This window comes from Maylandia zebra, linkage group LG22, assembly GCF_041146795.1.
Source record: "Maylandia zebra isolate NMK-2024a linkage group LG22, Mzebra_GT3a, whole genome shotgun sequence".
NCBI classification, from domain to species: Eukaryota; Metazoa; Chordata; class Actinopteri; order Cichliformes; family Cichlidae; genus Maylandia; species Maylandia zebra.
In genome coordinates this window covers 15,684,964-15,702,944 of record NC_135187.1, presented here as the reverse complement: position 1 = coordinate 15,702,944, position 17,981 = coordinate 15,684,964, and the positions used below count along the sequence as shown (strand labels likewise).

General features: G+C 40.3%; 1 protein-coding gene across 3 annotated transcripts in view; it reads right to left on the bottom strand.

Moving 5' to 3' along the window:
* trps1 (trichorhinophalangeal syndrome I) overlaps window positions 1–17,603 on the bottom strand; it is a 121,037-nt gene extending 103,434 nt beyond the window's left edge. The window contains exon 1 of one of the 3 annotated variants that reach the window (XM_004549141.3): window positions 17,164–17,603. The gene's annotated coding sequence lies outside the window, so the exon portion shown is untranslated. Of the gene's footprint in view, window positions 1–16,633; window positions 17,059–17,163 lie in introns of those variants that run through there. The other 2 variants (XM_004549142.3, XM_004549143.3) reach the window with 2 other exon arrangements.
* Between the last annotated feature and the right edge of the window lie 378 nt (window positions 17,604–17,981).

Below are 17,981 nucleotides of genomic sequence, written 5' to 3'. Positions count from 1 at the left end.
TTATAACGGAGAGGACAAATGTTCTTTTCAAAGCAGAAAAAGAGAAATCTAAGAATCAACTTATTCATTAGCAGTTCTCACAAAAGGAAAAGAAAAGAGGAAAGAAAAGTTTTCTTTATCTTAAGAGTGAGTATAGCTTTAAATATTTTTTTTCCTGTGGAACTCTGACTCAGTCAGCCCCTGCTTACTCATTTTCTCAATCACTGTTTTTTGCTTCTTTGGTGTTTTTCTCTGTATTCTCTGTTTCTTTTTCTTCCTTTCTTTTTTTTTTAACTTCCACTATGACTTTTCTTGTTTTCTTGCATTCATTCATCTCTTTTTCTAGTATAACTTCCATTTCCCAAGCTCACGTCCATCAACTTCACGTTTTTCTCCCTCTCTCCGTTCCATGTCTCTCTCCCATCAATTCATCACTGAGCTCGCTGTCACATTAATGTGTTTCTTCTGACTGTTTTTCCAACTGTCATTGTGGCTGAGATACCCCCCACCTCCCAACCACCGCCACAGCCCCCCCATCCCTTCTGCGCTCACTCCCGCAGCCCCCCACCCCCCCATACACACACACTTTGTGAATGCGTGTGGTCCAGTCCGGCCATAGACTGTTACATTGTCCCAGACAGGTTGGACTGCGCCACTAGCCAGCAGACGAGGGGGGGATGGGGGGAGGTGGAAAGCGGGGGTTCCTAGGCAATGTTTGTTTTTCTGTTTCCAATTTGGTCCAGCCTGAGGAACTCCACACTCCGCTCTGTCTCAAACACACCATTCATGACGGCCTGACGTACATGATTACACACACATGCCCACTCGCCAGCTCTCCGCTCGCTCCGAAGCACGCACGCACATGCAAACAGACGCACACACGCGTTACATGCTCTCACTGCCTCCAACAGACGCACAGACTTAGTGTAAATCCACGACGACAAACATAGCACTCGAGTTCATTTACAATCATTTTTGTCACGAAACACAAGACCCTCAATTTATCTTTGTCCTCATCTTTTATTGTTTTCTGATTTGTTATTGCTAATGCCGGCTCAAATGACATGGTGGTCAAACTAATTACACTCGTTTCTTCCTCATCTTTCGGCAATTTTTTTTCCTCTGCTGTCCCAAGGAAAATAATTGTCTTTGAAGGGCCGTTTTGATGTGTCTTGTTGCCTTTTCAGATCTTATGTAGGCAGAGTTATGCTCCATTGTTTGATATTCAGCTCAACTCAACCGTTCCAGCTTAAATGGATTATTGTGGTCATTTTTGCTGTTAGGATTTTAAATACACTAACTAAAGATCTTTCTATGTACTAGTAAAATCGTTATCTTGGATCAATACAGACAAACTGTGCTGACAGGTAGTTATCAGTCTTTTCAGATGTCATGGAATTATCGTCCCCCTGTTTGGTTTAAGCATCAACGATGTACAAGCAGGCACTGTATGCAAATGAGGTTTACTATGATTCAGTGCTCTCCGGCCGGTTCCCTGCAGATCATACCAAAAAAGCAGTGCAAAAGCAGCAAGAGCTGCACGCAGAGCTTTGCCGTTCTATCCGCGGCATAAAACGTACTGAGTAGCAGGTGCAAAACCATAAAGCTGGATGTGGAGCTTTCCAATTTTACTGTCAGGTAAACAAAGGAAACTATTAAACTACTCTTGAGATTCTCATAATAATTTGTTTAGTGATTGCAAACAGCTTGTCAATCAAAGAAAGTTGTCTTCTTCCAAAATCGTAAATTAAATTAATATTAGGAGAAGAGACGAAGCAAGTGTTAATCAAAGCAGTCAATGCCCCAACAGAGCAGATCATACAAAGTGCAGACAATCTTGTACAGTGACGAGACAATGATTGGCCTATGGAGAACATCAAATAACCTTAACCATAAGGTCCTGATGGAACAAAAAATGAACTCCATTAAGATCAGGTAAAATACAGCCAGACACTTTTGTGTTGGCATGCATGACAAAAACAATGTTCTGATGACTACGTCTAAGGTAACAAAAAGAATATTTCCATGTTCCTAACAGATCACTAAAATTCACACTGTTAAATAAAAGCAGAGCTGAAAAAGTCAATTATCTGATAAGCTGATCACCGCAGTGTGTGACCATTCAAACGTTCCAATTCCTTGGTTCCCCCTTCCCTAATCTGAGAATTGATTTTTTTTTCCACAGTGAATTGAATATTTAGGTGGATTGACTAACAAATCAAGAAAAGTGACGGCAGATTAACTAAAATAATAGTTAATAGATAGATAGATAGTTAATAGCTAGTTAATAGACAGATAGATAGGAACATCATCCTATCAAGCATGCACATGTTCAACCACACCAAAGAACACAATTAAAACTTCTGCTCTACATTTTGCATTGATCTGACCGTCTGCACGGCAAGCGAGCAAACACACTGTGCCAGTGCTTCTGCTCTCTTGTGAATCACACCACTAAGTGACCTTGATCAACCAGATCTTTCAGCTGCTGAGGTTAAAGCTGAGGGAGTGGCTTACCTATTCATTACTGTATGCAACACCCACAGCTTTTAGACTTTTCTCTGACACATATGCACGTGCAAGTTGCTGACATAGCACAGCTTTCCTGTGATACATAGGTTCCCCCTGAGTGGATAAATAAACAGTTGTAGGACTGATATTAGTCCACTTCTTCCTGTGGGGTTTGGAAATTAGTCTAAAACAGCATCACCGTTGCCACCAGTAACACTATTAATATAAAGAAAACTATACTTTACTACATAGTGTTACAAGTGGTTTTGAAACTGCTGAGCAAATTAATCTGCTACATCTTAGAAAACAAGAAAAGAGAAAGCTCAACTAATTACTAGTTAACTGCAGTTGAGGCTGGTAGAGGAGACAAACTTACCAACCACAGTCAAATGAGTATCCACATTTGCCTCGTGGACAGTGCTAATGTCCCGCCTTGATGTACGATAGTAGCAGGAAACCGGGAGATGCATAAATCAACAGGGGACTGTTGATTCTGACCTTGCTCTCCACAGCTAAGACTCTCATACATCAAAAATAATGGAGAACAAACTCTGCTTCAGTGGTAGTTGTAGGCGTAATGGAAGGAACTAGTAGCTGCATAAATCAACAAGTTGATTGTTGACTCTTGCCTAGCTGTCTTTTCCCCCAAAATACGGAAAACAAACTACAGCTCTGCCAGAAACACACACGCATTACACACATGCATTCCACGAGCCTGCCGAAGTCTGCCAGACATATCTGATGATTTTGAGTACACGCACACACCCATGCATGCTTGTGTTTGTGTGCCTTGGTTTGGTTTGTCTGTCTGGGTAGGCTCAAACATTACATCAGTCATACACACTCACATCCACAAACTGAAACAGACAAATACACTAGATCATGCACGCACTGCGCCACATTCGCTATTCAACACTCTGTCTCTCAGGAATACACACACATGCACACAAAGACAACCACACACACACACACACACACACACACAATATTTCCACTGCTGGAGAATCGGACGTTTCCTGCAAGCGGCCGGGAAAAATGTCTGGACAAACTTAAGACGCACACACGTACACACAACGGAACATTTTCAACCCACAATGTTGACATTATATTCCTTTCCAGAGCCCTTCTATCTACAAGCTGGCCAAGTGAAGCAGCGTTTCTCCATTGAGCAGTATCGGGAAGCAAGACTGGAAGACTGTCAGTGATGTCAATCCAGGGCTGGGCTCAATTAAAAGAAAAAAAGGGCTTTAATCAAATCTCAAAAACAAGTATAATCAACTTCTCATAATGGCTTGCTGTAATTTTTTATACGGGATAATTTTCACTGCAGTAAAAACATCTTTAATGAATCTTTTTTTCAGTGTCTCAATCAAAGATATTACTAGTGCCTAAGAGATGCTGTATTAACTTACCTTTGATATAATGCGTGTATGAGGGTGCAAAAACTGATCTCCACTGAAGGCCAAAGCATCTTTCATTTTCTTAGACTGCAGCAAGGTTACATTTTCAGTGATGCAGTGTTCATTTGCAAAGAGATAGAAAAAGTGACGTACTGCCTTAGAGTCATATCATCGCCTTACATAGCTGAGGTTAACAATTCAGATTCAGCAAACCACATTTAAAAAGCACTTGGTAAAAATTTTAAACATACTAATAAGAGTGCCCCTCTTTTTACCATCTTTTCCTCACAACGCATTAATCAACTCAGCTGGTCGTTATCAATTTAGTCACATTAAAGTTATCTGCATAAACTCTAGTAAACTGTTGTTATCACTGAAAAACTGCAGTTGTCCCTGGTCGTGCAATGTGTTAGAGGTGGAATCGGTCTAAAGGACAATGATAAATACATACCTATAAGCCAAATGAGCAATCAGACCAGTTCTGTTAATGTGCATGACTGCTCAAATATATTAAAAGCAAGCTAGCATTAGCTGACACAAGCTATAAATTCTGTATTGATCCCCAAAGCAAAGGTTCCTAGTTTTCCCCAAATTTTGGTAAAATTCCAGTTTGAACAAACAGACTTCACTGTTTAAAACTGACTTTATTTTGAGTGTTCTCTAAGGCATAAATTGGCTAAGCTGGCTAAGCCCCATCCCTTCCTTGCCAATGCTCTTGATCACAAAGTTGAAAAAAATTATAATTTTCTTTTACCTTATATGGAGTTTGTTTTGAAGCCTGTATTACTTGTTTATGCTGACAGCAAGATTAATGGGCTTTCCAAGATAATATTAGCTAGTGCCTCTTACTGGTGGCGCTATGGTGGAGCAGAAGATTGGCACTGACATAGACACTCAGGACATAGCACAAATATATCATTGCTATAACTGTCACAGAAAATTCCACCCTTGACAAAGAAAATCACACAGGCCTACAGGACGGTTGGCAGCCCTCTGGCAACAATGTGTTGCAAGGGAAAAAGATGTATATCTCAAAGGTTAGCAAGCGGTTGTTGACAGTCGCTACTTGAAACAGGTCACAGAGTGGTACGCAGTGCTACACAAAAACCTGCTTGGGATTGCTTTAGCCACTTGCATATTGCCACAGTGGCGGTAGTTTGTGTGAAAAATCCTGACATGTCTGCAAACAGTTGCTAACTAGTCTAGGAACAATGGTGCCACTGTGAAAAGTGCAACACAAAATGGAAATGGAGACCGTTTGCCTTCAAAGTAAAATCTGTGCCTTTTGAAACTCACCCGCAAATGGCGAGGCACTTTCAAAGGCAAACACTTTCCGTTAGCGTCACACTTTTTCAAGTTTCACCAATCTTTGGCAGGTTCTTGGATGAAAATTTGCAAATGACAGCTATCTGCTAGCGACCAAAGCAATCCCAAGGAGGTTTTTGGCATCACACATCACCCCAACTTCCAGGAGCCAACACCGGGAGTATACAATTTTCCCTGTCAACCGTGGGTTGCTGACTGTTTTCTAGACTGAGCTCTAACAGACTATAAAAGACAACATTTATGATGACATTATTAAGTTATGTTACCATCTGTTTTAAAGCATGAAAAATGCTACAGACAGATTCTTTTAACCACAACAGGTGTGACACCAAACAAGTAACCCAAACCAGCACTAACTAGTACAGCAGGGAGGTTCATGTACAACAGGCAAACTTTTCTCATCATTTAACAGAAACTATTCAAAAGGATTTTCTCAGTGCACAAATGGCTGTACTTTCCTGTGGTGCCGATATTCGACACATCTTCAAAGATGATCTCTAATGAGTTTCAACATCATTGCAATGCTCCTAACTTCTCTCTGCTGTTCTATCACCTCCTAGTCCTCATGCTGGTTTTCTCAATTCTCTTTGCTTTCTCTATCTCCTCCATAATAATCTGTAAATCAGACACTGTCACAGTTGCCTCCTTCCTAAGTGTTATTCAGAAGGGACATTTTAAATCTCTGTAACTCCTTGCTTTATCATCTTATATTTTAAGTGAAGCTGTCAGTCCACGGTGTAAATCCACTCGACTGCAACAAGAATATATTTAGGAAACAAATCAAGAGAACTTTGTTTTATGTTAACCTTTATAACATGGCTTCAGTGTTTAAGCTGATTTACGTACCTCTAAAGATAAGGTACATTTTTACTATTTTAAAAAAAAAAAATCTTTATCATAATGTAGAACAGACAAAAAAAACTGGGGTGTTGGGTAATCTGACACATCAAATGGATATCAAGTATCAGAAAGAGCAAGTTTTACACAGGTGTTAACTGAAAGAATACATAGCAGCGAAGGGAGTGGCCACTTGAAGAGATTACAAATCTCTCATCGCCCAACATTCATCCTGATTTTGTAAACCTCCTCCCAAAGAAGGTAGTTCACGCATTAAACTGACATTTTTTTTTATGTGGCACATGGGAATCTGATCATTTCACTGACTCACTGACTTTTCTAAAAGAGCAAAAGGGAGGGGCGAAAAAGAGCGAAAGAGAGAGTGGAGGCGAGAGAGAGATTCTCACAGCTAGATGAAATCAGCCTGTAAAGAAAAGGGAGAGGACAACTTGTGTGTGAAGCACTAAAAAGCCCAAAAGCCATGTTTCAGAACAAACACCATGCCCCCCACTGTGCTTTTCCACCCACCGCAACTCACACACATTGGCCTGAAGAAAATTTAACTGTCAGCCGTAAAGTTTTCAACCACAGTAAGTGATCTTTTGCCCCCTTTCTCGCCCCACTTTTCCCCCTTCCTCCTCCTGCCTATGCAAAACAGTCCCCATCTATCTTTCTGTTGTTCATCCTTCTTTCCTCCTTTCCATTTCTCTTCTTATTCTATCTCTATTCTATTGTTGCTGTACATATTGAGCTTCATCTCCTTCTCTATTAATGTCCATCGCAGCCTCCTTTTATTTCCTTTCCTTTCGCCATCAGTGTGTCCATTCATCCATCCATCATTCTATGAGGACCAAACCACTGTCCAACACAGACAGGCAGACACCCTCGCTATCCTATTTTCCTTATAAACTCTTTCCTACCACAAAAAATGAGAAACTATCCCTTTCTCTGTCCATTCTTTATCACACCAACCCCCCACTTACTGCATCCACACATATATCCACACACTTCTGACTGTGGGCCTCTGACACCCACCTCTTCGTCTCCCTTCACAAAAGTCTCAAAGACCCCCAGATGTGTGCCCCCTTAATTTCCATTTCAAAAAAGAACCACCTCCCTCCCTCCATCATCCATCTATCCGTTCATCCACTTCTTCAAACACACTATTACACACAGCTTATCAATGACAAGCCTTTTTTTAAAGAAACAAAGAAAAAGAAAAAGCTGCCAATGAAAAATATCAGATCTTTGAAAGGGGAGTATAGGAATGTTGCAGATACAGACATATATGTTTATGCTGACCATCACAAATACCATTTATCCATAAGGAGAAACATGCTGATGGTAACAAATTCTCTTTGCATTTCAAATACTTGTTTGGGACCCAAAGGTGAGCCCTGAGAAAACAATCCATTTAGGTTACTTCCACAGTAAACGCAATAATCTTGCATTTGAGCACAGGTTCATCGTTAGGTGACGTTAATTAAACTGATAACCTTTTTCTTCTTTAACAATACGACTTGCTATTTGCATTCACAATAACTTTTACTGAATTTTTTCTGCACTCAAGGTAACAGTATAATTTAATAGTGAAACTGCAGGCACTAAGGTTATTTCATTTTGCTGGGGGGGGGGTTCATTTTTTTAGTTGTTGTTTGTTCGACGGAAACGATGAAAACTGTGTTATAGAAAGTCACTGAACTGTTTCAAGTTTTTTATATTCACAGCCAATTTATAGGTATACATTTTAAAAAAAAAATTAAAACAATACTTGTGCAGTACTGCAAATTTATTCATCTAATTCCCTGTTTATTTTCTACACTTCTGGTGACTCGGCACCATATTTCTGTTGCTAACTTACCAAATACAATTGCTAAGTTCAGCTACCGCGTTCCTGTTTAGCTGCTAGTAGACTTTTCTCATCTTCGGCCTACTGAACTATGAATAGTTGCGTTATCCTGTCAAATGAATACTGTCTGTCCACATTACAGGAGTGATAACACTTGTTACCTAGCTCAGAATTTCATCATTTTAATAATTAGCCACTGCCACCAGATGCTACATTAATAATAAATTAGCAGATGGCTAATGTTGTTATCAGGCAATTGCTAATAGCTAAATAGCTAAATTTAGTGTTCATTAGTATTTTTATACATTTTTTTCAAAATTCTATTCAGTACTTACATTGACTATGGTACTTACAGTCAAAAAAAAATACTGTTACATTTTTAGAATTTTAGAATTTTGGTATCAATAAAGAGTGCTAACTATCCATTCCATTACTATCCAAAATAGTAATAGCTGGTACCAATCCCTATTGCATGATACACGATACCCAATTTTACATCAGCCCGAAATCCCTTTAAAACAATATTATTCTTAGATCACATCATTTAAAGCCATTAACCACAAAGCATGTTCAATGGCTATATCTAACCATTAACCATTCAACATTGTCAAACAGCCACAAGACAACCCTGCTACCCCACAGATATAAAATTCCAAATGGAGGGAGGGAGTACCTCAGCCAAAAGGTTGTGGCTTGGTGCCCAAAGTCAAGTGTTTCATTTTAACTCAAACAATTTACTGCATTAGATTTCATACATTTAAAAAGTCCTTGTACCAGAACAAGCTACAACACCTTCAAATGTGCTGATTAAGCACTCTTCACTGCTGGGAGAGAAGATTAGTCCCTGCCTTTTCAACGTTTATGTGGCTTGAAGAGAAGCCCTGAGGGCATCTGCTCTAACTGTCTGCAGGGGTGTACCCTCTAAAGCCCAAAGCTGCTATCGCACAATTACTTTACAATATCAAAAACCAAGCCCAGCACCATCCTGCAGAGAACAGGTGAGGCAGTTAGCTATGTCTAACTTCATTTTTCTGCTTCTTTCAGAAATGTCAAGCCAGACCAGAAGCAAGTTGAAAGGGTGTCATATCTCCCTGTGCTTCTTGCTGCCTTCTGTTATAGGGCAACCAGCCAGGGATACATGAATAAAATAACACATCAGGCCAGGCTAGACTGGCCCTTCATGAAATACAGTTACAGCAGAATTACAGTTCCACTCCTAATCCGTATTCCCTCATCTTTATTTTCTACAGACTAAATAGTCCACACGGCCACAGGCAGAAGAAAAGAACGAGAAAAAATAAATCAGGAGAAGCAACGTGTGGCTATGTGCTTTAATGAAAAAAACAATGTTAGTCGCTTAAATCATAGTTTTAATTTGACGGGACGCCATAAAAAGTCTGCCCCTTCTAACACACAACCACGCAGAGAAAAGCGCACAGTGAGAGACACACGCATACATGCACCAGAGTGAGGACAAAGACTACTTTGAAAAGTTACTCAGCCACCAGATGTTTTAGTCTGATCCCAGACTACAATACTAATGGGGCTGTACGCGCGTGTGTGTGTGTGTGTGTGTGTGTGTGTGTGCAGAGAGGAGAGGGGAGAGAGACAAGCCGATAGTTTTAAGACAGTAGAAGTAAAGTTTGTTCCTCAGCAGGTCTATAGTAGTAACAAGGACATGCAAACACTTTCAAGGTAAACAAACTGCTTGGCTGCAGATAATCACAGAAGAGAAACTACAGATTCACATATAACAAAATGGCAATTTTTATATTGGACAGACTTGAAACTGTAAGCATATGTCAATGCAATGAGAGCTTAAGAGTACATCACACATACAATTACACCCATCCATAAAATAAACAGGCATTAGGCAGCAGTACTGTTGTATGACTACAAGACAAGCACTGGATCGAGCGTCAAACGCTGCCACAGAAAAGTGTGCCTCATCAAACCTCAAAAGAATCACGATTGCGAATGAGAGAGCGCACAAGAGCAAACAAATGTCAGCTGAAGTGAAAGTTAAACGCAATCTTCAAGCAAGTAAATTAAGTGTTTTGACAGTGATTACAGGATGATTGGGCACACATGACACTAACAGTCCTTCTTGTCTTGCATTACAGTAAAAATAGGAGGCAGAGATTTGGAGATAATGAAACAGAAAGAGGCACTTCAAGAGCTAAGAAATCTAAGCTGTGCGTACATGTTGTGCAGGTTCTTGATTTGACTGTTGACAGAGCAGACAGTTAACCTTCAGTGTAGAAATAAACAATCAGTGAGTCAATTCAATCATAGCCATGCAGCGAATGAGATAGATCTGACCTCAAGAGGAGAAGATAAGCGCCAGTGGGCTCCTACAATAACTGATAGCTATCTATCAACAACGCTGAACTGTCTGGAGATGAATGTTTATTGATACTGCAGGCCAAGCATGCGAAGATGTGCAAAGATATGCTGCAGGAACGGATGCCATATTAAAACTATATAGTGAACAGTAAACAGTCAACAACCACATCAAAAATACTGTAGTTATCACGCAGAAAATTATCTGTCGAATTAGCCCAGATTGTACTAAACTAAAAACTGATGAGACATGAAATACAGTTATTGTAACACAAATGTGCCGCCCACTTTAGAACTTGTTAAGAGAAAGCAAATCTCCAACCCTGAACACTGGAAAAAGCTTGATCTTACAATTTCTTACTACAAAACAGGTGGATTTTGTTCTTATTTACAGCCATGAAAAAATATATAGAATGACTTCTCATTCACAATCAATCTTTCCTCCCTTCGGAGCAAGATAACTCGTTTCCAAGCAGCTTCCTTGATTTAAAAAAAAAAAAGACACTTCTTCTACTTGAGAAAAGTCTCACTGAATTACGCATACAGTACTTGAGAAAAATGGTACAGCACCCTCCATCTGCGTGTTGCACAGCCGCTTCAGCTTCAACACAAAGAAGCTTACAACATAAATCACATTCAGATTCCTGCCACTTATGCCACTGTCACAATTTCCATAGTTAATTTTCGCTGTCTGCCTGCTGGGTGCTGTGTGAAAACGGCAAGAAATTACAGACGGAGCCATGCTCGTTACTTAAGACCGTTAAGAAAAACAGTAAAGAAACGCACTCGTAATGTTGTATTTGTGATGTTTGCAATTGAAGTTTGCAACGATCAAAATCATCCAGCAAAGTAAGTCTAAATGCAGACAACATGTACTTACTTTTTGAAATTAAATTGATGTTTACATTTAAATCAGTGTATTACAGTATGGATGTCTCTACTCTGTCCCTTATACAATGGTGACTGTTTGAGGTATACTTAACTTTACATTTTTATACAGAAATTAAGGATTTTATAGAAATGCACTATTTTACGTGAAGCATGTGAGTTTCCACATTTTAAGTGATTAGACCGTATCCTCTCTTCCTGATCTCTCTGTTAGTGTCAAGATACAGACTAGCAGCAAAGCTTTACATAATGTGTCCTCTAATATGTGCATACAATGAGATAAACCTAAAAACACCTACAAACGCCTCAACCTGCACGTTTCCTGTGATGGATCGTCTCGCTCTTGACCCTATGTCAAATCGGCCCGGGTTGCTTTTTCACATTGCGCGCTAATAAATCAAGTTAGCAAAAGAAAATGACGAATGTAAATGAAATGCAATGACAGCAGCAAGTATCGTAGAGCCACTACAGTAAGAGCCAAGGAGAAACTGGTTTTGCAAGGGACAGCTCACTGATGATTCACTGCAATTACAACTTTTATTCTTTGTTGATTGCAACAGGTAATTGTCACCTTTCACCCTTTCTGGACTTTTATGCAACTTTCACATGTGAAACTATTTGGTTGCTTTCTCAAGGAAACTACAAAAATCTACCATATTAACTTTTAACACAAGAGTGTACATAGCTTGATGGAATATGCAAGTCCCAATAAAAGACATTTTGCTCCTATCTTGTTTTGCAGAGTTATCAAAGGTCTTTGAGGGACCAAGATTTAAAACACATTAAGGTCTTTTTCATTCAAGTAAACCTGATCAGACTTCCAGGCTCTTTACTTATTCTCCAGAGCATCACTGACAGCTGTTTATAGGCTACAATTCTCTCTTAATGACATATGGCTGTCAACTTTTTTTTTCTTCAAACCAATGGGAGCGCCTGCTGTAAACCTCGAGAAAAGGTAGAAGTCGAGGCAGCATTTTCAAGCCACACAATGACTGTCTGTATGAGTAAAGCATAAGGTCAAATCTCTCCAACATCTGAAATGTTCAACAACTTTTGTGGAATAAAATTAACAATGTTCCACACTTGATGTACATATTTTATAGAGCAGCATGTGAGCTCTTTGTTTTTTAACTTGGAACTTGTTTAGAACTTCATTTATCAAAGGGTTGGATCAAATGTTCCACAGCGTTTTGCACAACTTTGACGCTCAAATGAAATGTGATTGATATCTGAACGCACGGGTGTATGGGAGGCATCAGTGTGATACTGCTGAGTCAAAGCAGGCAGGGCTCGCCACTCACTCAACCTGTAGGTTTCATTTACCAACTGCCCTGACACAACTAACAAGCCAAAGATGGGTTTCGTAATTAAAGTCTGATCATGGGAAAGACAGATTTAGAACAACTGCTGTCTACGGCACAGTTGAGACATTTAAGTGATGCACGGGAATTCGCATGGTGTCTGTGAGTTTAAAAGTTACGCGTCTTTTGGAAACAGGAAAGCCTTTATAACCACAGGGCTGTACTGCTGCTTTATCACTACTTTCGGCGGGTACACGTCTTAATCTTCTGCCCCACTACTTCATCGGTCTTTACAGTAACGTGGCAGAAGGATTTTTATTATCTTAGATCAAAGGAAGGCAAAAATGCCCCATATTTAGGATTCGTATCCCCCCTCCACCCCACCCCCAAATAAATCTAAATACTAAGAGAGAAAAAAGAATCATTTCACCCTAAACCAAGACCATGTGCTCGTTATCTGAAGCAGGCGGTCTAAAAAGACAGACTTAAAAGTCTAAAATAGACCAAAGACATTAGAGACAAAGTCAAGCCTAAACAAGACTGCAGTAACCACAGACAGAGTGGGGATGACATTTTGGGCATTTAGCAGACACTCTTTTCCAGACTGACTTCCAGTAAATGCAACGAGAGAATAAGCTCAAATCCCTGTATAACCAATGCTGCAAGCACTGAATATAAGCAATAATAGACCCAAAATATGCACACACAGTAAAATAATTTAAAAACAATTGTGTCCTGAGGATATGAGCAAAACAGAAGACTTGTTAATAAAAAAAAAACAAAACAAAAAAAATGTGCTAGCTAGAGAACTCTGAGCCAAAGAGCCAGAAGCCTTACAGAAAGCCTTGTTTTTCTTTAAGTAAACTATCAGTGACAAATGGATGTTTCCTTTAAATGAACTGCAGGCAGGCTCGAGATGAATAACGACTGAATCTCTAATAGATGCTATCTTTTCCTGCTATTGGAAACAGTGAATGTTGGGAGTAGTTCAACATTTGCCATAAAGTATTTAAGAAAGAGTTTCCTTATTTTTTTAAAATTTGCAAAAAGTGAAAGAAAAAGTGTTCTCACAGACTGATTCGTAGTGGTCAACAGGTCAACATCTATTTTTTAAACTATTCAATATTAAAACAAAACTACAATTACAATTACAAATTACTACAATCAGCTCTTTGTTAGTTATGATGTACAGTTTAACAAAATGCCGCAAAAGCTCGGAGAAAGGACGCACATCAGTCCGGACCAGAAGGAGAGAGACAGCAACAACGGATTAGAGGTCAAATTATTACACTGCATTCCCTTTAGTAGTGTTAGACCTCAGCGTTAGGCAAACATACTTTACTTCCCCCCGAAAAGCTTTTACTGTAGAGGAGAAACAGCGGGGGCTTCGCTGAAAGTTTTACAAACTTGCATCAATCCTGTTAACGTTTTTTAGGGTAGGCAAGATTGTCGATTTTACTTTGGAAAATTCACAGCCGCGTCAGGTTTGTACAGCTTCCCTGGATCAACAAAATCAATCACACGTCTACCAGTTTAATCACTACTTCAAAAAAACCCACTTGCTCTAAGTTAAAGTCTCCCTTTACACTCCATTTCGCACTGGCCTTTTTTCCCCCCATGTAATGCGGCACCGCTTTGAAACGACCAAAGACAAATGCATGGCAGCCCACAAAATCACTACAGTTGTTCCTCATGTCTTACAGAACATCAAACCATCAATAAAACACAGGAGATACATTCCAGCTAGTTGAACAGGACATTTCTGACTTCCCTCGCTCCATGTGTGCTCTCTCTCTCTCCCTCTCTCTCCCCGTCTCTACAAACTTTCTCTGTTGCGAGTTCCACCACAGAGAGACTTCACATATTGCAGCCATATGAGCGAAGCCATGGCTGTCTCCACAGCACATACAGACGCACAGGAAAAAGTGCTGCGCTGTCTCCCGCTCTGTCTCACACACACACGGGAATGAGTTTTACAAGCAGGGGGGGTTCTCTTTAGGAAGTTCTCAACTGTTTTGACATTTAATAGCGGCTATGAACAAAGCTGTACGATACAATAATATCCAGTGTCTGGAGAGCGGAAAATGTTTTAACGTTACGGAGCTGGATTGACACATCGGCGGATAAAGTGTTTTAACTAATTTTACAGAACATTGGTTGAAGTTATAAAAAGTTTGACAGGGACTCATTACATGCACGATGTCTTCGGTTATAGGAACACGTTTTTTGTTTTTCTTTTTTGGTGGGGGGGGGGTTTGGACTGTCTGCAGCGACTATACCCAAAGCTGAAGTGTAGCGGATCTAAAGCAAAAAAGATATAGTGACACAATATGGCATAAAAATGTTACCTTCATCTTTAAAAAAGATTTAAAGTAGGATTTCTTTTCTGATAAAAATCACTTCATCCAAGTTTATTTATGTGCTGTGATAAAACTAACTGAATCGTCCCATTCAGACTTTTTCACTATAATAAAGAGCAGAAGACAAACTTGATTGCGCATACTGGAATTTGTGGAACTGTTAAAAAAAACACCAATGTTATGCATGCATGCATTGGAAAGCAGATGTGAAAGCACTGCTAGAAAATGTTACCCATGAAGCTGATTAAATCACATTAATGTACTTTTTTCCCCCCAAAGTAAAAATAATCTGTCATAATCCCATATCTTACAGAATACGTGTGACTTACGATGCTGCCAATCGCTCGTGCATGAAGGAACGGCTTTTCTGCTGAAGAAGTCCAAACAAATGCTCAATATTTGAAGTTTCAGAATCAGCCGTGTGTCAGACTGCTGCGGGAAATGCAAACTAAACCTTAAAAGTTTCACAAGTTGTATTATTTTACTTTTTTTCCCCCTCAAACGGTCCACACAGTTTTGAGTTGAAGGGAAACGACTGTGAAACTTTTCCACCGTGTCGTGGCCAAGAAGTTGGGCATTTAAGATACAAATAAAAACTCAAGATATCAACTTGAAATTGCTTTTTAAAGTCTTTGCAGTGGCTTTTAAGCATTTTCTGCTTAACGCTGAAATGCCATGGAGCTACATTTAAAGGGCTGTGGGACAATTTTGAAAGGGCCCAATGAATAAATTAATTGCTTCATAAAAAAACAAAGTGTAACCTCAGACAGCTGTGAACAAGTGTCACAGTTAAGTCTCAGGGTCTTGCTTTTCTTTAAGGAAAAAGAAGTGGGGGGGGGGGGGGGGTGAAAAAAAAAAAGCCCACTGAGGTTATCTGCTGAATAAAAGTTGCTCCACGCATAAGGGGTTCTTTGGGGGCCAGAACTGGAGAACTCTGCTGAAGGACTATGTAAAAAGCTTCCTTGCAGTGTGTGCCTCATTGTGCTGGCTTCACATACTCTGCTCTCCCCACAGAGTTGTCATGCCTACCCAGCTCCCCTTATCTCAAAGGAACATCACAGTTTCTTACGACCGAAGAGCGAGAGAGAGAAAGAGAGGGGGGGGAAACTTTTTCAAAGTTAAGTGGAAATGCAACTCATGCCTTCCCGGCATCACTCGTGAAACGTCCAACAGCGAGGAAACCAATAAATTCGCAAAGATTTGAGCTAAGAGGCACTTGTTTTCTTCAAAAGTTGATAAGAGAGAGGATGATCGGGGAGGGGGGGGGGGGGGGTTAGAGGAGGAGGAGGAGGGGGGGGGGGGGTATCCTTTACGACAATTCACATCCACCATGCGCTCGCGAGTTTCCTAACAATGAAAGAGGTGCAAAACAAACAACATAAGAACAAACAAACAAACAAACAGCGCCAAACGGTCTTTGAACCGGTTGATAAACGCAATCTCTGTGATGTGGACTCACGCTTCTTTCCGCTTTAAGTCCAGAAAACAACAAGCAAGTTAACTGCGTTCATCTTTCGGGCTTCAAAACCCCCTTTTCCCCCCTCTCTCTGTCCGTCTCTGTGTCTCTGCGACGTGCGTCATTCAGAGAAGCAAGAAATCTGAACTTGAGTATCAAGTTTGCAGTCAGAATAGCAATGAAAAAAAAAAAGTTATCAATGAAAATAACCAAGAGGTAAGCGTGCAGTTTTACAAGAGTTACCCTGTGCTGACACAAAAATAAATAAATCACTCCAAGTCACTGGCTTCTAGGAAATCGGTGTCATTTAACGTGACTTGACGCGACATACGTAAATAAATAAAATCAAGAAACAAAACTTTGAGAAAGGAGAATACACAAACCTACTTGAGGCGACTAAGTCACTCCACGTCCCCTTGTTGCTGGCTTCAAACTCAGTCTTAAAATCAGAGCGGTTCCCCCAGTAGCCCCCCAATTTGTATTTGTGTGGCGTTTGGGTGTCCTAACCTAAATGTAAATTGCCATGTGAATTCAAAGCGGTGCTGCTCTTTTCCCTCTCTCTCATTCAGCAGATCCCTCTTTCCTTACCGACGCCGCTCAGGCCGTTAGTTACATAAGACGCAAACCGACTGCTGCCCGTCGTAAAACTACCAACAGCTAACAGAGCGATATTTCGCCTCCTAATCGCACACGGCTTCCCTTTTAAGACGAACACGTTACATCTTCCCACTTGTCCGAGAGCATGCATTTCGCCGTGTACAACTCCAAAGCGTTCATCGCCGATGCATTTTTTTGCTTTCCCTCACTCTCTCTCTCTTCTTCTTTTGCCGTTTACAATGCCTCTGCACCAACAGAGAGGGCTGTATGCATGGTGTGCATTTGTGCTGGAAGTGTTTCTTTTGGTGCTGCTTACCTGTTGATCAAAAATAAGCATTAGCCTCTGTTCTCTCTGTGTGTGTCTCTTTCAGCAGCCTGTTAAGATGGTGGCTGGCTGGCTGCTTGGCTGGCTGCTTCGTCTCTTTGTGGGGTTTTTGTTTGTTGATGATGTCGGACGGGGTGACTGTGTCTTGGCTGTCTCTCTCTTTCTTTTCTTTTTTTTCCTCTTTGGTCTGAGAGGGAAAGAGAGATAGTTAAGGCTTCGCGGTAGCACATGAAACTAGGCTAATACCGACTCATTACTGAGTGAGTTTGGCTCAGGTATTGCAATATTCCGAAGGTATAGTTATGTTATTCAGCCGTGGATGGGTTTGCTGGGCACAGCAAACAAAAGTAGATAAGCTGAAAAATCTGTAATTTTTTTTCAGACTAGTGTTATCGCTTTGCTGTGACAGGACCTCTCTGCCTGTCTCTCTGTAGGCTGTGGGCATTACGTCAGAGGAGGAAGACACAGCAGCTCTATTAATATCAAGAAGCCATCCGAAGACTGACTCTTAAAGTGACACACACTGTAATCACACTTATTTACACAGTTAGTACCAAACTGAATGTACTACTCGAGCGAAATCAAAAACACAGATTCTTAAAGCGAAAGTTTGCTGTAATCTCAGGATTGCATTTACACAGTAAACCCAAGTAACCGCTCGGTCGACATCATGAAACCCGTCGTAAAACGATATACTGTAATGTCACTTGTTTGGTTATTGGGAAACTGACATAAGATCACATGAAAATGGAACAAAGCGACTTTAACAGTTAATCTGTTCAAGCAGAAATCATAAAACTGCTAAAGGA